Source organism: Mirounga angustirostris, unplaced genomic scaffold, assembly GCF_029215605.1.
Source record: "Mirounga angustirostris isolate CCGP_5_RB_7025 unplaced genomic scaffold, mMirAng1.0.hap1 SCAF_6, whole genome shotgun sequence".
Lineage (NCBI taxonomy): Eukaryota > Metazoa > Chordata > Mammalia > Carnivora > Phocidae > Mirounga > Mirounga angustirostris.
Window position 1 is genome coordinate 17223108 of NW_026991714.1, and position 22531 is coordinate 17245638.

General features: G+C 34.2%; 1 pseudogene; it reads left to right on the plus strand.

Moving 5' to 3' along the window:
* Positions 1-8224: 8224 nt before the first annotated feature.
* LOC123845327 (translin-associated protein X-like) lies at positions 8225-9073 on the plus strand (annotated as a pseudogene).
* Positions 9074-22531: the final 13458 nt, after the last annotated feature.

Genomic DNA, 22531 nt, shown 5'->3' on the forward strand with positions numbered 1-22531 from the left:
TTTCCTAATGATTTGATTTTTAATATTAACTCACAACTCATAAGACTTGTGAAATTTATATGTCTTTTTATACAGGACATTTATGTGTAATTTTATTTTCAAATAATTTATAACCATATATGTCATTGTTCAGACTAATATTATAAGTATATTTTAGGGGTGCTGGGTGGCTCAGTTGTTAAGGGTCTGCCTTCAGCTCAGGTCCTGGGATTGAGCCCTGCATCGGGCTCCCTGCTCTGTGGGAAGCCTGCTTCTCCCTCTCCAACTCTCCCTGCTTGTGTTCCCTCTCTCACTGTGTCTCTCTCTGTCAAATAAATAAAATCTTTAAAAAAAAAAAAAAGTATATTTTACTGTCAATAATGGGGTTTCACAATTATTTTAATATAGAACAGACTACAGATATATTAGATTCCCTAATATAATGCCTTCTTATTTACATCTCATTAATGCCACCTCATCAGTTAATAAGATTATTAAAATATGATGTCTGCAATTTAAAAAAATATAGCACCTTTATTATTTATTTATGTTTTATGTTTTATTTATGTTTTGTATGTTATGTAACCCAGGATTTCTCTGGGATTTATCTAATAATTCAGCTGAGAAAGGTTTGTGTTGCCACACACATCAAATTTCCTTTAAGTCTTTATAAAGCTTTAACTATGTCTCTGTGACCACAAAAAAGGCTTTCTTTCCTCTCTGATCCTATTTTGACATCTGTCAGTTACACCATATGTCCAAATTAGTTTTGCTTGCAACTGTGGTCTATAAAATGATTGACCCATTTGCTGAGAATCTACTTTATGTCCTCTCAGACTGTATCTCTCACAACAGGGTAGCTGTAATTATCCATATTTTACAGATGACAAAACTGTGATTAAGGAAGATTAAGAAATTCAGCTAGTATAGTACTAGAATCTCCATCCAGATCTTTTTACCATGTAAATTTGACTACCTGCTCACTAGATCCTGTGGATTTCATTATTTGAAGTGCATTTAGTATAAAAAGAGCCATCAAACTGTTGACTATCGGATATAGAAGAAATTGCTGTCCATGCTTACCAAACCTTAAGATTTTCAAAACTTGCTAATAATATGATTTAAAAATATTCCTTTAGCCTCCTTAGATTTATTGTTCTTTTTCATAAATTATATTATTATAAAAGAATTTCTCTGTGTTAAAGATTCAACTGGCATTATAGAGGGTTGGTGAGGAACTGGATTTAGCCTTCTGAGAATTGTTAATGACATATCAACCAACAATTCCCCCATGTCCAGCAATGCTATCAATAAACAGGATGATTTATTAAGAACTAAGAATTCAACAGAAAATAAAAATCAATGCTCTGTCTCTTTATGGAATCAACATTTATTTTACCTTATTGGTTAAAATAAAGTACTAAGGCACATCAATCGATTTGGATACATATTACTTAAGTCTACTCTAGGTAATTAATATCATTGATTTCTTGAGCATAAAATATATATGTCAAATAAAAGTGCTTTTTTAGTAAATATCAAAAGTGCAGGGCGCCTGGGTGGCTCAGTTGGTTGGGCGACTGCCTTCGGCTCAGGTCATGATCCTGGAGTCCCGGGATCGAGTCCCGCATCGGGCTCCCTGTGGAGCAGGGAGCCTGCTTCTCCCTCTGACCCTCCCCCCTCTCATGTGCTCTCTGTCTCTCTCATTCTCTCTGTCTCAGATAAATAAATAAAATCTTTAAAAAAAAAAAAAAAAAAAAAAAAAAAAAAAAAAAAAAAAAAAAAAAAAAAGTGCAGATAAAAAATAAGGAGACTTTAAAAGTCTACTGATAACAGATAGTCATATAGAGTTAATGGACTGTGGTCCCTACAATCCATCAATTGTCACATAGCTGTTATCTAGTGATAAAATCAATGCAAGTGCTTTCAAATACCCAGCACTGCTTCATTGAGAACTCTAATGTCAATATGTCATCACACAGGTATTTAAACATCAGGAAAGATGTAGAAAAGCTTCAAATGGTTTTGAACTTGTAAAGCCTGACAAAAGATTTATATATTTTACAGATTTGTTTTTTCTAGCTCAGTACACAATTTCAGAATATATCAATCCATCAACCATTCTTCTTCAAATGGTTGTGAAAAAATTGTAGCCAGGAATTTTACTACACATCTTACATTGACTAGTTAAATGTATGTCCTGACTTAAAAGAAGATAGGGAAAATGTATAACTCCCAGAGTACATAGATAAGCTTCCTATCCAGTATCTATTGTTAAGATATATGATTTTGAGTTTTAAAATTAAAGTCATCTTAAAACATTTGCCTTTAAATAATGTGATTTTCTACATCAACACTCCCCAAAAGCAGTGATCTAAAAGTTATAGATGAGCTTAGAATGAATTTAAATTGAAATCCGATTTATATAGTGTGGAGAAATTTTAGTTCTACAATAATCTATTTTGGTCCAGTGTGCTAGGGATAAGGATTATTGTATAAACCTCACACATGATTTTTAGTATAGCAAATGTAACTGCTATGCAGAGAAATTGTTGTTCCTCTGATCATTACATTGGAGGGAGATTGATTTATTTCCATGCCCTTGAGGTTAAGATATTATTTCATCAGGATTCATGGCTAGAACTAGAGAATTCTTTTGTAGTTAATTAAAAGTTGATTCAAAATCAAAAGAATGTAGATGCACAGAATACATGAGTAACACAACCCATGATTAAGAAAATGGCATCAGTTATTTTTCAAAACCTTTTAATTTTTTATATGCTTTCACATGTTGTCTTAATCATGTCTACAATATTAATACATGCATTGTTGGTGAGTTTGGGAGCACTGCAAAAGGCTATACTTGACAAATTCAGTCAGTTTCCCTATTTAGATGACTTAACCTCTTGAACACATTTTGTTTAATTCTTACAGTTTAATAACCTGAATGAACAAATGGTATAATTTCTATTTCATAGAGAAAACAAAAGATTGACTAGAACATTGATTGGGCTAAAGGAGCATAACTAGATACTAAGCAAAAGGATTACACAGAATGAACAATCTTGATTCTTGGTACTGTTTATATTTTTTTAAGGTTTATTTATTTATTTTTGGAGAGAGACAGAGAGAGAGCACAATGTGGGGAGGGGCAGAGGGAGAAGGAGAGAATCCTCACGCTGACTCTGCACTGAGCATGGAACCTGACACGGGGCTTGATCGCAGGACCCTGAGATCATGACCTGAGCCCATATCAGGAGTCAGTCATTTAACTGACTGAGCCACCCAGGTACTTTTATTATTTTTATTCTTTTAATTACATTGTCTACCAATAAAATGCTGACTGGAAATTTCTGACTGCTTTTCAGAAGACACTTTTTGTCTCTGTGTAATAAACAATACAGGTGAAATCATCTACACTTGGAAGCATATCAATGCATACATGTACATAAGTTCCTGTAAGATAATGTAATTGGTCTGATGATTGGACAGCATGCTCACCCTAGACTATTAGAATTTGTAGAAGTAGTCAGAAATTAGAGTCAAGATTAAAAAAAAATTTAAAAATTGGTAATATGTATTAGTTTTATAGGTCTCTTCAAAAGCTTTATGTTTAGAACATTTTTGTTATAAAGAAAAAAGATGTAAGACTTTTGTTTTGTTTGGATTTAATTAGTTTACTTTTTAAGTTTTAGGTTAAATTCCAGTTAGTTACAGTCTAATATTAGTTTCAGTTGTACAATATAGTGATTCAACACTTCATACAACATTGGGTACTCATCACAGCAAGTGCACTCCTTAATCCCCATTACCTATTCAACCCTTCCCCTTCCCTCTGGTAACCATCAGTTTGTTCAATATAGTTAACAGTCTGTTTCTTGGTTTGTCTCTCTCTCCTTTTTTTCCCTTTGTTGTTTTGTTTTGTTTCTTAAATTCCACATATGAGTGAAATAAGATGGTATTTGTCTTTCTCTGACTAATTTATCTCACTTAATAATCTGTAGCTCCATCCATGTCTTTGAAAATGGCAAGATGATTTCATTCTTTTTTATGGCTGAGTAAAATTCTATTGTATATATACACTATTTTTTCTTTATCCATTCATCAGTCTATGGACATTTGGGCTCTTTCCATAATTTGGCTATTATAGATAATGCTACTATAAACATCAGGTTGCATGTATCCCTTTGAATTTGTATTTTTGTATTCTTCGGGTAAATACCTAGTAGTGCAATTGCTGGATCATAGGGAAGTTCTATTCTTCACCTTTTGAGGAACCTCCATACTGTTTTCCAGAGTGGCTGCACTAATTTGCATTCCCACCAACAGTGCAAAAGGGTTTCCCTTTCTCCACATCCTGGCCAACACCTGTTGTTTCTTGTGTTGTTGACTTTAGCTTACTGATTGTGTTCTCCTCTAAGATTTTGATTGTTTTCTGTCTCACATTTATGTCTTTCATCCATTTTGAATTTATTTTTGTGTATGGTGTAAGAAAGTGGTTCAGTTTCATTATTGGACATGTTGCTGTCTAGTTTTCCCAACACCATTTGTTGAAGAAAATGGATATTCTTTTCTGTTCTGCTGTGGGTTCATCTCTGGGTTTTCTATTCTGTCCTATTGATCTGTGTGTCTGTTTTTATGTCAGTAATATACTGTCTTGATCACTACAGCTTTGTAATATAACTTGTAGTCCGGAATTTTGATGCCTCCAGCTTTGCTTTTCTTTTTCAAGGTTGCTTTGGCTACTTGGGGTCTTTTGTATTTCCATACAAATTTTAGGATGTTGATTCTAGGTCTGTGAAAAATGCATTGAAATTATGATAGGGATTGCATTAAATATGTAGAATGCTTTGGGTAATAGAGACATTTTAACAATATTCTTCCAATCCATGAGCATGGAATGTTTTTCCATTTCTTTACGTTGTCTTCAATTTCTTCCATCATCAGTCTCTTATAGTTTTCAAAGTAGAGGCCTTTTACCTCTTTGGTTAGGATTATTCCTAAGTATCTTACTGTTTTTAGTGAAATTGTAAATGAAATTGGTTCCTTAATTTCTGTTTTTGTTGCTTCATTATTAGTGTGTAGAATGCAATAGATTTCTGTATATTGATTTTGTATTCTATGACAGTACTAAATTCTCATATCAGTTCTGGCAAATTTTTGGTGGAGTCTTTTTGGGTTTTCTACATAGAGTATCATGTCATCTGTGAATAGTGAAAGTTTGACTTCTTCCTTGCTGATTTGGATGCCTTTTATTTCTTTTTCTTGTCTGATTGCTGAGTCTAGGACTTCCAGTACTATGTGAAATAACAATGGTGAGAGTGGATATCCCTGTCTTTTTCCTGACTGTAGAGGAAAAGCTCTCAATTTTTCCCCATTGAGGATGAGATTAATTATGGGTTTCTTGTATATGGACTTTATTATTGTGAGGTATTTTCCCTCTACACAAAGTCTAAAGCCAACAGAAGGAAGGAAATAATAAAGATTCAAGCAGAAATATATGATATAGAAACTGAAAAAACAAAAACAACAACAGTAGAACAAACCAATGAAACCAGGAGCTGGTACTTTGAAAAAATTAATAAAATTGATAAACCTTGAGCCAGACTTACAAAAAGAAAAGAAAAAGGACCCAAATAAGTAAAATCACAAATGAGAAAGGAGAAATACAAACAATTATAAGAGAATTTTATGAAAAAACTGCATGCCAACAAAAAAGGACAACCTAGTGAAATGAATAAATTCCTAGAAGCATATAAACTACCAAAACTGAAACAAGAAGAGATAGAAAACTTGAAGAGACGAATAACCAGCTAAGAAATTGAATCTGTAATCAGAAATCTCCTAACAAACAAACGCCCAGGGGCAGATAGTGTCACAGGCGAATTCTATCAAACATTTAAAGAAAAGTTAATACCTATTCTTCTCAAATTATTCCAAAAAATAGAAAAGGAAAGAAAACTTCCAGATTCATTTTATGAGGCCAGCGTTACCTTGATACCAAAGCCAGATAAAGATTCCAATAAAAAAGAGAAGTACATGCCAGTATCCCTGATGAACATGGATACAGAAATTCTCAATAAAATACTAGCAAACTGAATCCAACAATACATTAAAAGAATCATTCACCACAATCAAGTGGGATTTATTCCTGGGTTGCAAGGGTGATTCAATATTCACAAATCCATCAACATGATACACCGCATTAATAAAAGAAAGGATAAGAACCATATGATCATTTCAATAGATGCAGAAAAATAATTTGACAAAGTATAACATCCATTCATGACAAAAATCGTCAACAAAGTAAGACTGTCTTGAATGTTAAAAGGAAAATAACTTAGAATCTGTGAATCAACTTCATTTTCATAGACTACTAATTATATTAAGATTGCCTTCTCAGTAGTACTGGCATAATTACACTATCAAAGAAGAAGAAACTGGAGAAAATATAACAAAAAAAACTGAAAAGCTTTTAGATGACACCTAATATATCATATAATTTCATACACATATAAAATAAAAACATGGGAAATCAAAAAATATATTGTATGTTTTCAGTATTTAGAAAATTTATACTTTTTATCTTCCTATGTTGTGTCTTTAAAAAGTAAATTGTTTCTCAAAAATTTAATTTATATCAGAAAATGTTTGACACATTTTACAATTACTTGTAAATGTTACCAAAGCATCATTTTGATTGTTACTCTCCTTCCTTTTCCAATGTAACTAAAAATACAATGGCAATTTTTAGTGGTATTCCTGCTTTAAAAGTTTAAATAAAATGGTATCATATAAATTTGTTTTAGAATAAAATCTGCAACATACCCAAATTAAGTAAAATTTTAATAAACACATCTTTGGATGAGTTGTCTTGATTTTATTTAATTTCAGATTTAAATTCTTCTGTAATTTTCTGACAATTATTATTATGCAAATGTGAGTGATATTATACTTAAACTTGCAAATCTTACACTTACTTTTAAAACATTGGCCCCAAAGTAATCCATATCACATCCCACTAACAGTTCATTAGCCATACAAGTGAGAGTTAATATTAGACTTCCAGTTCCCAGTCCAAATGTAGGGTTTGGAAGTTGTCACTCCCATCCTCATAACAAGAAAAAAGCTGAAGAAACATACATCACCACCTCTCTTAGATCCAGCAGGGAATTAAGGTCACAGGGCAAATCAGTGTGCTGAACGATTGGAAAGAAAAGGAGGTGCAGAGCTTATAGTTTATCAGAAACAGAGGCAGCCATGAGAGCCAGCATCAGTAGTAATAAAGGATATAGTTGACTAATTGCTTGAGACTAGTGTGGACTGGCTTGAGATATAAAAACCTCAGGGAGATTAGTCCTAAGTGTCTCCTGCATTTTTGTAGTTTTCCCTCCAGGTGCCCTACCAGGTTCTCACTCTGAAGATCTGAGAACCCTGCCCCACCCCCCCACCCCCTCACCGCGCTTCCAATAGGAGTACGGGTAAAGTAACCATTTTGGAATATGCTCAGAGAATTCTATTCTCTTAACAAAGGCTTGCCCATAATGAAAACTCTTTTACCAGTGTGAAGGAAAAGAAATCCCCATCTCCAGCCCACCCAGCATCCCCAGTCTTCCTGTGTCACCTAAGGAGGGAAAAAAAAAAAAAAAAAAAGAAAAGAAAAAGACTGAGAAGCACTTGTGAAGATCACAGCTCAGGGACACAGGCTTACTAAAAGACTTACCCCTAACTCGATCTTACTGTTAGAGAACATTTCCCCCGCCCCCACATCTTACTGCCACATCAACAGGCTTATTATATATGATAACTGGGAATTAAAGCTGAAAAGAACTGTCAAGACTCAGACCCTATTCAAAAAGGACTCTCAAGGAAAATCCAAGACAACAGAAGACACAAAAGCTGCCGAAGAAATTTAGTCTCTGACATCGGCAGCTAGGGCAGATATTAAACACAGCATAAATCCTAGCCAAATAAACACAAAACCAAACACCAAGATTTACCACAGTTCCTAAAGTTAATACTGTTGATTTTCAAAATTTGTCCTAAGAATACACTGTATCATTAGGCGTTGTGCCAAGTATATGTGTGTGTGTTTGTTATTTAAACAAGTAAATTATTACATTGACTGTGTGGACTTTGGCTGGCTGCAAAGGGATACTGGGCAGGCTCTCCAGCTAGTACCTTAGGCACTTCGCTGGCTCTAAGGCCCTCAGCCTCTGCTCATCTCACTGTAGGCCATGACAACATGAGCAGCAAAGGAGGATCAGGAGGTTCAGAAAAAGGAAGCATGAGAATTCCCCATATAATCAGGAAGAGAAGGGAAGGATGTTAATTCATCTTCACCTGTGATGTGGCCTTCAGATCACTTCAGCAGGAACTTGATGCAAAACATGACAAATATGAGAGACTTAGGATATAAACTGCTGAAAGTAAAAGGACAATTTTTTTCCTCCACGGGATTACAAGTGCTCCTGATATGGAAGATATATTGACTGAATCAGAAATTAAATTGGATGGTAGGAGACAAAAGATACCACAAGTAGCCCAGGAGCTCTCAGGAGAGGACATGCATCAGCTCCATAGAGCCATTACTACGGGCCTGCAGGAATATGTGAAGGCTGTTTCTTTTCAACATTTCATCAAAACACGATCACTTATCAGTATGGATGAAATTAAATAATTGATATTTACAACAGAAGAATATAAAAAGAAAACGAGACATCCACTCCCCCCCGACCGATGCACAGGAGAAGCAGTTTGGAACTTGGAGACTGAAAATCACACCTGTTGATTACCTTCTGGAAATGGCTATTTTAAATGGGGAGTTGATGTGGATGTGTATTAACAGTGTGGGGGATGGGTACATTTAAAATGAGCCAGTTTTTATGTCAGGTTTATGATGGGTTTTCATTCATTGGCAATACTGGACCTTATGAGGTTTCTAAGAAGTTGTATACCTTCAAAACAAAATTTGGCCAAAGTAGAGAATACTTGTTATGCCTTAAAGTCAGAGGTTCAGAAATTCTAAAACATAAGCTGGCAGATGTCTTTTCAGTTAAAACAAATGATTGATCAAGACGAGGACATTTCTTAGAATACCATACTCAGTTGTTATTCTCTTGAGAGACCAGTTTGTAAGACTGTTATTTAGTATTTCATTGGACTTTATTGTGGCTTTTACATAGAAATGTTTTCAGTTGTACTTGTTTTAAGATGTATGCAAGCTGTACATAAAATTATTGAAACAAGTCATTTCTTATATCTTACTCATTGAAGTTTGCATAAAAATATTTACATAAATGCCTACTTGAATTTTTGCTGGCTAAACTTCCATCATTTATCTTTGAAATGTGAACATTTTTAGATTGCACTTTCTGCCATACCATTTTAATTTACATTGTGTGAATTTTGGAGTGGTAATATTTAATGGAAGCCATTTATAATTTAAATTGGTGATTTTGTTATATATAGAAAATATTTCGTAGTTATAGATCTGGACTTGACTTTCATGTTTAAATTTCTTGGTAATATTTTGCCAAGCCTCCAAAATAGGTTTATTCCATAGAACAAGGATTAAAAATTATTACATTATCAGTATTATGAGGTATTATAGTGAGAATTCATATTATATTCTAGTCATTGTTTAGGCCATTGGAATCCATTTGAAATAGCCTTCCAGAAAAATTGTTGGATACCCAGATTTTAGTTTTTACATTTAATTTATCCTTTATCACAGGAAGTCTGATAGTGAATTGGGGCTAACTTTATAATATTTTCACTGGTGTTTGAGTTCAATTATGTACTTGTACATATATCTGAAAAGCTTTTAATAATGATTATTAGTTCTTTTGTTGTCATTATATTACATTAGGCATGTTTCTTATAAGATGCATCTATAAGAAATTTACATTTAAATAATTATGAAGTTTGAATTGTGCAAGACTGTTGAATCTCAGATCTGTACCTCTGAAACAAATAATGCAATATATGTTAAGAAAAAAAAAAGAAGAAGAAGGTAGCAGGAGGGGAAGAATGAAGCGGGGAAATCGGAGGGGTAGACGAACCATGAGAGACGATGGACTCTGAAAAATAAACTGAGGGTTCTAGAGGGGAGGGGGGGGGAGGATGGGTTAGCCTGGTGATGGGTATTAAAGAGGGCACGTTCTGCATGGAGCACTGGGTGTTATGCACAAACAATGAATCATGGAACACTTCATCTAGAACTAATGATGTAATGTATGGGGATTAACATAAGAATTTAAAAAAATAAAATAAATAATTATGAAGTTTGAAATTTTTGAAATACTAAGTTAATTCAAACCTTTATAGTTGTCCAGTTGTGTGGTTTGATAGTATAACAAGTTGCCAAAGAAAATTTGTCATATACAATTCAGCAAAAATACAATTGCCAACACGGTTGGGAATAACCATGGTAGTCTCTAATTAATGTTTAGAATTGGAATTTGCCTACTGAAATTAGTTACAGATTATTCCCTGTGATGTGAAGCTGACTTGAGCATTGGCACTGTTGGCTAACAGCCAGACATTTCCATTTGGTTTTGTGAGTTTTGAGAATCTAGATACTGGATTTTATTTTTAGAGATTGCTCTGTTTGCAAGGACTTGATTCTTTGAAAGTGAAATTTCCGCCCCCCCCCAAAAAAATCATGTAAAGGAAAATAAATTGCAGACATGCCTAATAAGTTAGGTTAGTTGGTTTATTTTGGTGGTAGTAAGTTTTTTTGGTTTCCCTATTTGAAGACATAGTGCTAAAATACAGTCTCATTACATAATTTTGTTTCTTCTGCCACTTGAAGTTAAATTTAAAAGTAAAATAATAAATGGATTGATGAAGGTCTTACAGATGTTTAAAACTAAAGTCTTTATTTAAATATTAAAAGACAAAAAAAGTAAATTAATAAGTCAAACAATGAATTGATGGATTATTTTAAAAAAACTGTACGATTCTGATAACTTTCTAACAAATATACAACTTCCCTTGTAGAGGCAGTAGTTTGCAATACTAGTTTGTGAGAGTTTTAAGTGATTTACATTCTTCTGAAAATGTCTTGGTTAATGATGGATTACATTTGACCTTACTTTATAGATCTTAAAGAGACTTTTTCTTTTTTTTTAGAGAGTAGGGGGAGGGGTAGAAGGAGAAGGAGAGAGAGAACCTTAAGCAGGCTCTAAGCCCAGTGTGGAGCCCAATTTGGGGCTCGATCTTACAATCTCACAAGTTTCCAGCACTTAATCAGCTGGGCCACCCAGGCGCCCCTTAAAGGGACTTTTTCTTAACCAAAGCAAGTTATTAGCCAGAGAATATTGGTCTTTGCTATAAACCAAATGTTTGTGTTGCCCTAGACTCATATGCTGAAAACTAATTCCCTGTGTGATGATATTTGGAGGTGAGACTTTTGGGAAGTCATGAGGGTGGAGAACTCATGAATGGGATTAGTGTCGTTATAAAAGAGATTCCAGAGAACTCCCTTGCTTCTTCTGTCATGTGAGGATACAGCAAGAATACAGCCATTTATGAACCAAGATTTGGCCCTCGTTAGACACTGAATTTGTGGGCAACTTGATTTTTGACTTCCAGTCTCCAGAACTATAAGATATAAATGTTGTCATTTAATCCATCCAATCTATAGAGTTGTTTTTTTTTTTTTTTAAGATTTTATTTATTTATTTGACAGAGACACAGCAAGAGAGCAAACACAAGCGGGGGGAGTGGGAGAGGGAGAAGCAGGCTTCCCGCGGAGCAGGGAGCCCGATGCGGAACTCGATCCCAGGACCCTGGGATCATGACCTGAGCCGAAGGCAGATGCTTAACAACTGAGCCACCCAGGTGCCCCAAGAGTTTTGTTATAGAAACCCAAATGGACTAAAACAGAAATTGGTTCTAAGAAGTGGGATGCTTCTATAACCAATAACTAAAAATCTGGAAGTAGTTTTTGACCTGGAGAATGGGTAGAGCCTGGAAGAGTTTTGAAGTGATCCTAGAAAAAACCTACATTGCCATGGACCTACACCTTTAAAGGTGATTTTGGTGACAGCTCAGAAAGAAAAGAGCTATAGAGAAAGCCTCAAACTTGGAGAATATTTATGTAATCCTGAGCAGTATGTTGGTACAAATAAGAGCAGTAGAGGCCATTCCAGTGAGGTCTCAGATGGAAATGCAGAACATATTATTGGAGACTGAAGGCAAGGCAAACCTTGTTATGAAGGGGCAGAGACTTTAACTGTGTTTGTGTTCTATTGTTTTGTGGAAAGTAGAACTTGTGAGTAATTAAGTTAGATATTTATTTGAGGCTATTTTTAAGCAAAATGTTGAAGGTTGGCTTGTCTCCTTCTGATTGCTTATAGTAAATCATGTGAAGAGAGAAATGACATAAAGATGGAATTGTAAAGAAAAAAAAGAAGTAGAACTTAAAATTTGGGGTAATTCTCAGACTATCCATATTGCAAAATATGAGAACACTAACAGTGTGGCCAATTGACCATTTGATAAGAAGATTTGTGTGAGTCAAACATCTCATCAGAAACCAGGAGCTATTGTTCAAGATCATGGAAGAATGACCCCAAAGGCAACTCAGAGATTCTCAAGGCTGCCTTACCAATCACAGGCCCAGAATGCAAGGACCTGGGGGACAGTGTGGTTTCAAAGGAGGAGTCGTGCCTGTGGGATCCAGCAGCACACTTCCTGCACAGTGCCAGGTGCCCCCTCACATTGCACGCTCCCTTCACATCCTGGCACCAGGCTCCTCCCCTGTCCCAGGTATGGTTTTGGCAGGCCCAGTGCAGTGATGGCTCCCCTCAGGAGTGCACAGGAAGCAAATATGGCAGCTCCCTCTAGCCACAGTCCTCACCAGCGAGCAGAGTGTGAAAGCCCAAGGGGCATGTCTACCTCTACCTGGATTTCAAAAGATGGAGCCACCTGTCTGACTGGAGAGACCCAGGCAGCAATCCACTATAGGGCTGTCCCCCTGAGCCCTGGGAGTGACACTGCCACCTCAGAGGGCCATGAAGACAGAGCATTGAGCCAAAGAGAATCACTTTTGAGATTTAAGGTTTATTGTTTTTCTCCCCCATTAGGTTTCAGGCTTACCTGGAACCTATTACCTCTTTCTTCTTTCGTCGTCCTCCCTTCTGGAATGGAAATGTTTATCTTATCTGTGTCCCACCCTTGTATTTTGGAAGCATGTAATTTATTTGGCTTTACAAGATTCACATCTGGACAGCAGTTTGCCTCGGGATGAATCATACATACAGTCTTACCTGTATCTGATTTTCGATGAGATTTTATATTTTAGACTTTTGAGTTGATGCTGGAACGAGTTAAGACTTTGGGGCTGTTGAGATGGAATGAATTTATTTTGCATGTGACAAGGACATGAATTTTGGGGAACCAGGGCAGAGTTCTAGAGACCATGGCCACCCCAAAATTTGTATGTTGGAACCTAATTCCCAGTATGATAGTATTTGGAGGTAGGGTTCTTGGGAGGTGATTAGATCATAAGAGCAGAGCCCTCATAAATGCAATTAGTGCTCTTATAAAAGACCCCAGAGAACCCCCTTGCCTTTTCTGCCATGGGAAGACACCAAGAGAAGAAGGCCATTTATGAACCAAAAAGCAGACCCTTCCCAGACATGAATCTGCCTGCACCTGATCTTGGACTTCCAGCCTTCAGAATTGTAAGATTTAAGTGTTTGTTGTTTAAGCCACCCAGTATGTGATATTTTTGTCATAGCAGCCCTATTAGACTAAGACTGTCACTCATTCCTCCCATCAATTCACTTAAAAGCAACACAGAACATCAGTACTTCCTCCCTCCCCACCAGGATCCCAAAGCATAAACCTATTCTGCCTTTACTTTCTATAAAGAAAATAGAACAAAAATAAATAATTGCATGTAAAAATGTAAAAATTCCACAAAATATGGTACTTAAAACCATAGCCAAATTGATATTTCACCTGTAATCAACTTAGATCAACTTAACCAACTTTTAGATCTTCACTTTTTTCAACAGAGTATTTGCTCTCTTTCTTTTTCTTTCCTTGTTTCTGTTTATGACTCCTCCCTCTCCCGCTCTGAATTTGTTCCTCTCTCCTGTTCTCTTCATTCTTTATTTACTGGAAAAATTTTGATAAGACGATAAGAAACTATGTACTTAAAAATCTGCTGTTGTGGTTTCATTGTATAAGTTTATACCAATCGTTTTTATAGGTGGATTGCTTTATTTATTGAGGTGTTTGGACAGAAACATAAGAAAGAAATAGATGTTTTGCTGTGAAGGGAGTAATGAGGAATATGTTCTATCTGGAAAAAATCTGTATCAAATACTCTAAGAAATTTCACAAAATTTAATAATAAATGAATAGTCTCTGGATTATATTGAGAAAAAACTCATTTAAGAGTTATCAGAATTACCTTTTGACTACAAAATCTTAGGAAAAAATTATAAATCATAGAAGTCATCATTATTGGATCTGTAAGAAATTATATTAAATCAAGGTTACATATATTAAACATAAAGCATATCCATAATTTATTTATTACAAACCATACATTTCTCTTTGTTCACATCAGTGAAATATAGATGAGATGGTAAAATGAATTATGAATCACTTCCTATTGAATGAATGCTAATGTTATAGTTACTGATTTTTCCATGATTTTTTCCCCTTCAAATTCTAGAGAAAATGTCCTTCAATTTCAGTTTAGCCGTCTTATTATATTATAGTTTATAAATATATGTTTGCATTATTAGGTATTCCAGTCTACTAGACTCTTTATAAGTATACTCTGGATACCTATTCTGACCTTTAGCCCTGAAAACCTATGTTTTCTTCTTTTTAAAGTAAAGCTTGGGGCACCTGGGTGGCTCAATTGGTTGAGCATCCAGCTCTTGATTTTGGTTCAAGTCATGATCTCAGGGTTGTGGGATTGAGCCCCGCATTGGGCTCCATGCTCAGTGCAGAGTCTGCTTGTCCTTCTCCCTCTGCTTCTCACCCCTTCTACTCTCTCTCTCTCAAATGAATAAATAAAATCTTTTTAAAAATTCGAAAAATAAAGTAAAGCTTATCAGTTTAAAAATCAAAGATCAGGGCGCCTGGGTGGCTCAGTTGGTTAAGCGACTGCCTTCGGCTCAGGTCATGATCCTGGAGTTCCTGGATCGAGTCCCGCATTGGGCTCCCTGCTCGGCAGGGAGTCTGCTTCTCTCTCTGACCCTCCCCCCTCTCATGTGCTCTCTCTCATTCTCTCTCTCTCAAATAAATAAATAAAATCTTTAAAAATAAATAAATAAAAATAAAAATAAATAAAAATCAAAGATCACAGTATGTGGGGGGTGGGGAGAAAGGTCACAGTATGTGAAAACTAATACCCTCTGGTCATTAAGAAACCTGAACAAACTAAGAAGACAAGACAAAAGGGAAGGTAATTCTAAAAATCACATGAGGTTATAATCAACTCTTCCTCTTAAAAAAACTGACAAAATATGAAAATCTTTTGTATCAAGGCAATGGAAAACTACAAACATAGTGGAAATTTGGGGAGCTGTAATCTTGGATTAGAGAAGAGTACAGAGTGATAATATGGGTGTTTGGGACCACTTTTCCTTTTGAAATGATTACTGATTTAAAAAGGGAAAGCAGTAGCAATAGGCTGAGAAGCTGAGCTGAGATTTTTTGTGGTCTCATGGGAATTTGAGGGCCCTCTTGAAATGAAAACTTCATAAATTTCCAAAGCTATTAATTGAGAGTCTGAAAAGTCCACATTGGAATGAAAGGCAAAACATAAATAGATCACTCAGTCACAAAAGACTAAAGCCTGGTTTCACATCATCATAGTCTCCAACTGGGATAACTGTTATTGATTGCTACTATGCAGAGAAGAGCTGCTTGCCCCAAGGAATGATAAATGTTCTCTGAAGGAAGATGACAACAAAAGCCTCATATATGTAGCACTCTCTCTCTCTCTGTCTCTCTCTCTATATATGGTTATATATATAGACATTATATATATATATATAATGTCTGTAATCCAATAAAAAACAAAACAAAACAATTAGAACACAAAACTTTTTTAAAAAGAAGAAAAATTCAAAATATAAAGTGATCAGAGATATTTTTTAAAGGAAGTTTCAAACATGGACTTTAAAATATCTGTGATAAATAAAGGATATAAGAGATGACAAGGAAAATATTGGCAGATGTTATAAAGGAGAAGCAAATAGGAATTTAAAAAATCTAATGAATTATGAGTATAATAGATTTAATGGCTAATAAGAGATAATGAACTGAAAAATAGATTGAGAAATAGACTGAAGGATAGAGAGGCAATAGTATGAAAATACAGAAGAGATCATCTGAGATATATAGAACAAAATAAAAAGACTAACAAAAATTAAATACTATTGTACAAGAGAAGAGTTAGAATAGGATAGAATCAGTCATTGAAGAGATTTTGGTAAGAAAAGAAGAAATTTCCAAAATGGGTAGTAGAAATCAAGCCATATATTACGCAAGATACACATAAAGAATGCCACATCTAAGCCCATTAAATAAAAACTCCTGAAATTAATGTATGAGTAGGTTTAAGTCTTTCATATTGTTTTTTTTTTCTTTTATATTTGCCCCATCTGTTTCTTCTTTCTTTATTTATTGCTGCCTTTTTTTGTACTCTTTTTTTAGTATGTTTTTAAAAATATTCTTTAGGGTGTTTTTTAAGGCTTTACAATATGCATTCTTGCATTGCTATAGAATTCTGTGAGCTAATTTTATGCCATTTTACTTATAAGATAGTAGTCTTAAAAGAATATATGTTTATGAATCCTAGTCTGTTATCTTTACTACTGTTGACCTTTATTTTACTTCTTAATATATTATTCATCCCATAATATAGTTGTTCTTATGACAAATACAAAATGAGGTATTATTTAATACCTCACTATTCTGTATGTTATAGTTGAATAAATCCCCAAAGGGGAATAATAGATATATATACCAAGAAGAAAGGAGTCTGTTTCTAAAAGACATTAGTTTGGCCAACTTGATCATGGGAAAACAAACTTCACAAAATAATTTTATTATTTTTGTTTAACCAGTAAACTATATTTTATTAAAGAAATTCAAACATGAGAAAAACAGGCTTTACATTTATAACATATTTGCTACTTCTTATGCTCTTCATTCCTTTGTGTTTATTTCTATGCTGAAATCTCCTTTCTGCTCACTCATTAGTTTCATCTTTTCCAGGAGCCAAATAACATTTTTTTAAAGATCCTGATAGTAAATATTTTAAGCTTGCAGGTCATGTAGTCTATGTCACAACTACTCAGTTCCACTATTGTTTGATAATTGCATCTCTAGACATTATGTAAATGATTATGTTTAGCTATTTACTATTGCAATTTTATTTGTAAAAATAGGTGGCCAGTTTGTGGGCCATAATTTGCTGCCCCTAATCTTTTATATTACTTCTTTGATTATATTTATAATTACACTTTTAAAGTTTGCATCCACCAGTGCTGAAATCCATGTCATATCTGGATCTATTTCTATTAATTGTTACTATTTTCCTTCTGATGGGTCACATAATTTGGCTTCTTGCCATGTCATATATATGTATTTTTTCTCTTTTAAAACTTTATGTTGGTTATTGTAGACACTATTGCTGTTGAAGGTTGAAGTTTTATTGTCTTTTTAATAAAGAGTGTTGATTTTATTTTGGAAGGTAGGTAATTTGCTGGTGAGTGAACTTGATCCTCTTGAGGCTTAGCGTTAGGTTTTGTTAGTGAGACACTGTAGAGACCTTACTCTAGGTCTAGCGTAGTGCTACTGCTAATGAAGCCCTTTTGGGAAACTCATTTGAATTTCTGGCTGTTCAGTTTGTGTTTTTCACTCTGGCTTGTGTATACCTCTGTTTTTCAGTGTAGTGTAACTTGTGGAATCGCTGTGGAGCTCCCAGATGCCTAGTCATTATTTCGTGCCAAGTCTTTCAGAGTTTCACACTAAGCACACACAACTGAATGAATATTCATCAAATACTTATTTTTTTGAAGAAGTAAAAAAGCATTTATTAAAAAACTCTTTTTGACCAAGAGGCAGTTAAAATTTATCATTTAAGATCCAGACCACTACTAAGAGAGAGAATGGGGGGCTAAAAACTATGAAACATTGACAAAAGGACCAAAACAGACAAAGCCTGGGGAGGAGCAGTGCCAAGGGATGGGGGTACCTCCTCTCCTGAGGTCAGGAGCAGTGGCAAGGTGGAAACCCAGAGCACCCTCAGTCCCTGGCATGGCCCAGTGCATAAGCTTCTCTAAGAGGGACCGTAGTCAGAGGAAGAGCCCTCAGTAGTGTGTGTTCATCACACAGGTTGTTGTGCATTCTGCTCAGTCCAACTCCCCATTGCTGAGGCTGTCCTCTATGGCCACTCTCTGGGAATGAAGTTTCCTTTATGCAAATTTTTAAACCCATAAAACTTTAGAAAAACAGATGGCCAGGCAATGGACCATCATTCATCAACCGTTTCTATAGAACATAAAATTATATGACTTAATACTTCCAATCTTCCTAAGCTATGTTTAAATCCTGGTATCCCACTATATTAAAAATGTGACTTGGGGCAAGCTATTCCAAGCTATTTAAGTTTTCTGTCACATAAATAGCTTATAGAAGAGCCCCATAAGGCTTTTGTGAGAATTAAATTAGATAATTCATTTACAGTTCCTTACACTGACAAATAACAAAAATAAATAAATAATGCTAACTACTATTACTTATATTTAGGTCATTATTTTTATTATGCCTTCACTGTTACTTGTGTTTTATCTCTGACATCAGAAAAAAAATAGTACTTTATATTAACTTAAAAATGCCTCAGAATCAGGATGCCTGGGTGGCTCAGTCAATTAAGCGTCTGACTCTTGGTCTCAAGCTCATGTCTTAATCTCAGGGTCATGAGTTTAAGCCCCATGTTGAAAAAAACCCCTACTCTAAAAAAAAAAAAAAAACCTCTGAATCTATTTGGCGTGGGGATGGGGTGAGGATGGAACTATGGCTGGGAAAGACTTTCAGACCTGTCTGCCCTTGAAAAGCATGATATTTAAATCCATATCTAAAATGGGAGATTATGTTTAATGTCACAAAAACACCATTTTTATTTTTCTATATTAACTCCTGTTGGTCTACTGTAAGTGAAACTTTAGAAACTTGGGATTTATCTATAAATTATAGGATATTAGGTTCTCCTCTTTAACTTAGAATGACTATATTAATATGATTAATATTGTAATGCCTTAGGCAAACATCATCATTCTCTTCTTTTCCATTCAGTCTAAAATTTATTGATCTACAGTGACCAAAAACTGACTGCACATTATCATTCTCTTTGTAATATTTTCCACTAGGATGGAAACCGTATTATAAACTTTTCAAACCCTTACCAAATGTAAATGTGTAATTAATTCCATAAAACATAACAATGTGTTTTACAACCAGAGGACAACTCTTACACTGAATAAAAATCCTTAGGGCAATATAGAATAGTTCACACAATCAAGAAATACCTCAGTCAAAACATATGTAAATTAGCTTGTAAATAGACTCACACAAATAAACACTTCTTTTACTTAGTAGACAACTTAATTTATGTCTATACTTCTATGTCAAAATCATATCCTATCACAAATATGAGTTGCACATAATCCAATAAGCTTGTCCTGAGAGTTTTGAGATATTCTACTCAAATATATATTTTATATGTATAAAAGTATATACATACTTTAGTGTATATACTTTAGTGAAACATTAATTATGTTTTTATAGCATCAATATGGTTCAGTCATTTATACAATCTCTCAGTATATGTATTTGATATGATATATGCATTTTACCCATATTATATATTATATTATTCACATCTAGTAGACATATTTATAGGTAATAAATATATAATATATAACATCATTACATATAATATTCACCTTATACATTATATAATGTACATATCTCATTAGATACATAAATTAATACACCTATCTAATGGGTATATTGATGTCTATCATATATATAAATATATAGAGAGACAAAGAGACAGAGAGAGAATTTAATACTGTTTAAAGAAAGTTCAAATAAACTGTATTTCCACACATACAGCATTGGAGAGATGGTTATAATCTAACACAGACTTTTAAAAATTTATGCTTTTTATACATTAATCATTAATCATAATCATTAATCATAAAATTCATTTCTTTGGAGTAATATTAATTACTACTATTGCTTTAAGAAATAGTTGGAGAATCATTGTAAGAACTTGAAGAGGTATCAATAATTTCTTCCAAAAAAAAAGAAGGAAATAAAACATTTTATGGGCAAGAATCAATACTGCTTCCCAGGTCTAGATTATTTCCATGCTCTATAAACTCTGAGCATACCATAATAGAGAAGATTAATAGAAAGTTTTTAATTAGTCTACTTTTCATAAAGCATCATAAAATTAAATAGTATACAGTAAACTCTGAATCAGCATTTATGAAATAATGGACAGAAAAAAGTTAACATTATTAATATAAAAATAGAATCTTATTAACAACTTAAACAATTAAGGATAACTATATGAGATTTAGATTGAATTTAGAAAAGAATGTGCCCAGAGGGACATCATATAAAAGTTATAATCAGAGATAAATTATCTGAAAAAAATAAAATTACAGCTTGACATCTTATTTGTATTATCATATAAACATTTAAAATTAAATATCCAAATAATAGTGTGAAGAAATAGCCACCCTTACATTCCTAGTTCTAAACTCTTGCATGTTTTTTGGACAATTGTTTTTCAAAAGTCTTCAAGACTAATCTGATACTGTAATTCTATTTCTTAGAATATATTTCAAAGGCATAATTTAATAGAAATGTTGAAATGTACATATGAGGATGATATTGCATTTTGAATCATTTATATATAAATGTATAATATCTAAAGATCTAATAATGATATGATATTGATCACAATGATAATAACAGCTAACATTTATTGTATACTTGTTATAGACTAAGCAATAAATATTTTCTCATTTAAGCATAGTAGCCCCATGTTATACAGTTATTTTAAGATTTATTTTATTTTATTTTATTTATTTGAGAGAGACTGAGAGAGAGCACAAGCAAGGTGAGGGGCAGAGGGAGATGCAGACTCCCTGCTGAGCAGGGAGCTCGATGCAGGGCTCGATCCCAGAACTCCAGGATCATGAGGATCATGATCTGAGCCGAAGACAGATGCTTAACTGACTGAGCCACCCAGGCATCCCATTACACAATTATTTTAAATAAGAATCTGAGAGGGGTACCTGGGTGGATCAGTTGGTTGAGTGTCTGACTCTTGATTTGGGGTCAGGTCATGATCTCAGGGTAGTGGGATCGAGCCCTGCATCGGGCTCCATGTTCAACAGGGAGTCTGCTTCTCTCCTTCTCCCTTTCCTTCTGCCTCTCCCCCTGTTCACACTCTCTCCCTCTCCTTCATTTTCTCTGTCTCTTTCAAATAAATAAATAAATCTTTAAATAAGAATCTGAGAATCAGAAAGCTAAAATAATTTGCTATAGAATGTTTAATAGAAAAGCCATGAGTATATAATTTAAACCCAGATTTCTTTATTTCTCATTAACCATTTTTATTTCATCACAATAAAATATTAATTAATACATTGATTAGATACTTTCTAATAATTTTATGTGATACCATACAATACAACCTTTAAGGCAAAGATAATAATTTGAGAAAATTCTGATAGCTAATTATTTTTATAAACTTACAAAAAATCTTAAATTGAATATATTGCATAACTTTCTATATATAATCTTTTTTAAAAATTTATGACAACATTATAATGCATACATGTCCTGTGTGTGTGTGTGTGTGTGTGTGTGTGTGTGTGGAGAGAGAGATAATGAGAAAGAGAGTTTTTGGTGAATTAAAATCAGCACATCTCTCTGCCTTTTGTGGAACTTACATTCTTATGGGGAAAATAGACATTTATAGAAACTAATATATTTAGGACATTCATTTTTACAGTCAGTTAAGTGACTTACTTGTATAAGTGATAGAAATAAAATAATGGAAAAAGAGTGTGGCCTAGGGAGTTGACATTTTATGCAGAGTGGTCAGTAAAGACCTTTGCGATAAGAGTTGCTCTGGATGATAATGGTGGTCTGGGTGAAAATGGTAGTCAGAAAAGGCCTTTGTGATAAAGGGTGATTTGTGAATTTGAAGAAGTGAAATAATGCCATAAGATTATCTGGGAAAGATCATCCGAGGAAGAAGAAATAACAAGTTCAGAGGCCCTGTGATTGAAGTCTGATTGTTATGTTCAAACACTGGCAAGAAGCTATAGCGCCTGGAGGGTAGGGAATGGAAGAACAAAACAGAAGCTCTACATGGGGTTGGGTCATGAGGGCTTTGTGGGTCATTTGTGTGAATGTAAAATTTACTTTGAAATAAGATGCCTTTGATGAATCTTGAACAAAAGTGTCATGTTCTGATATA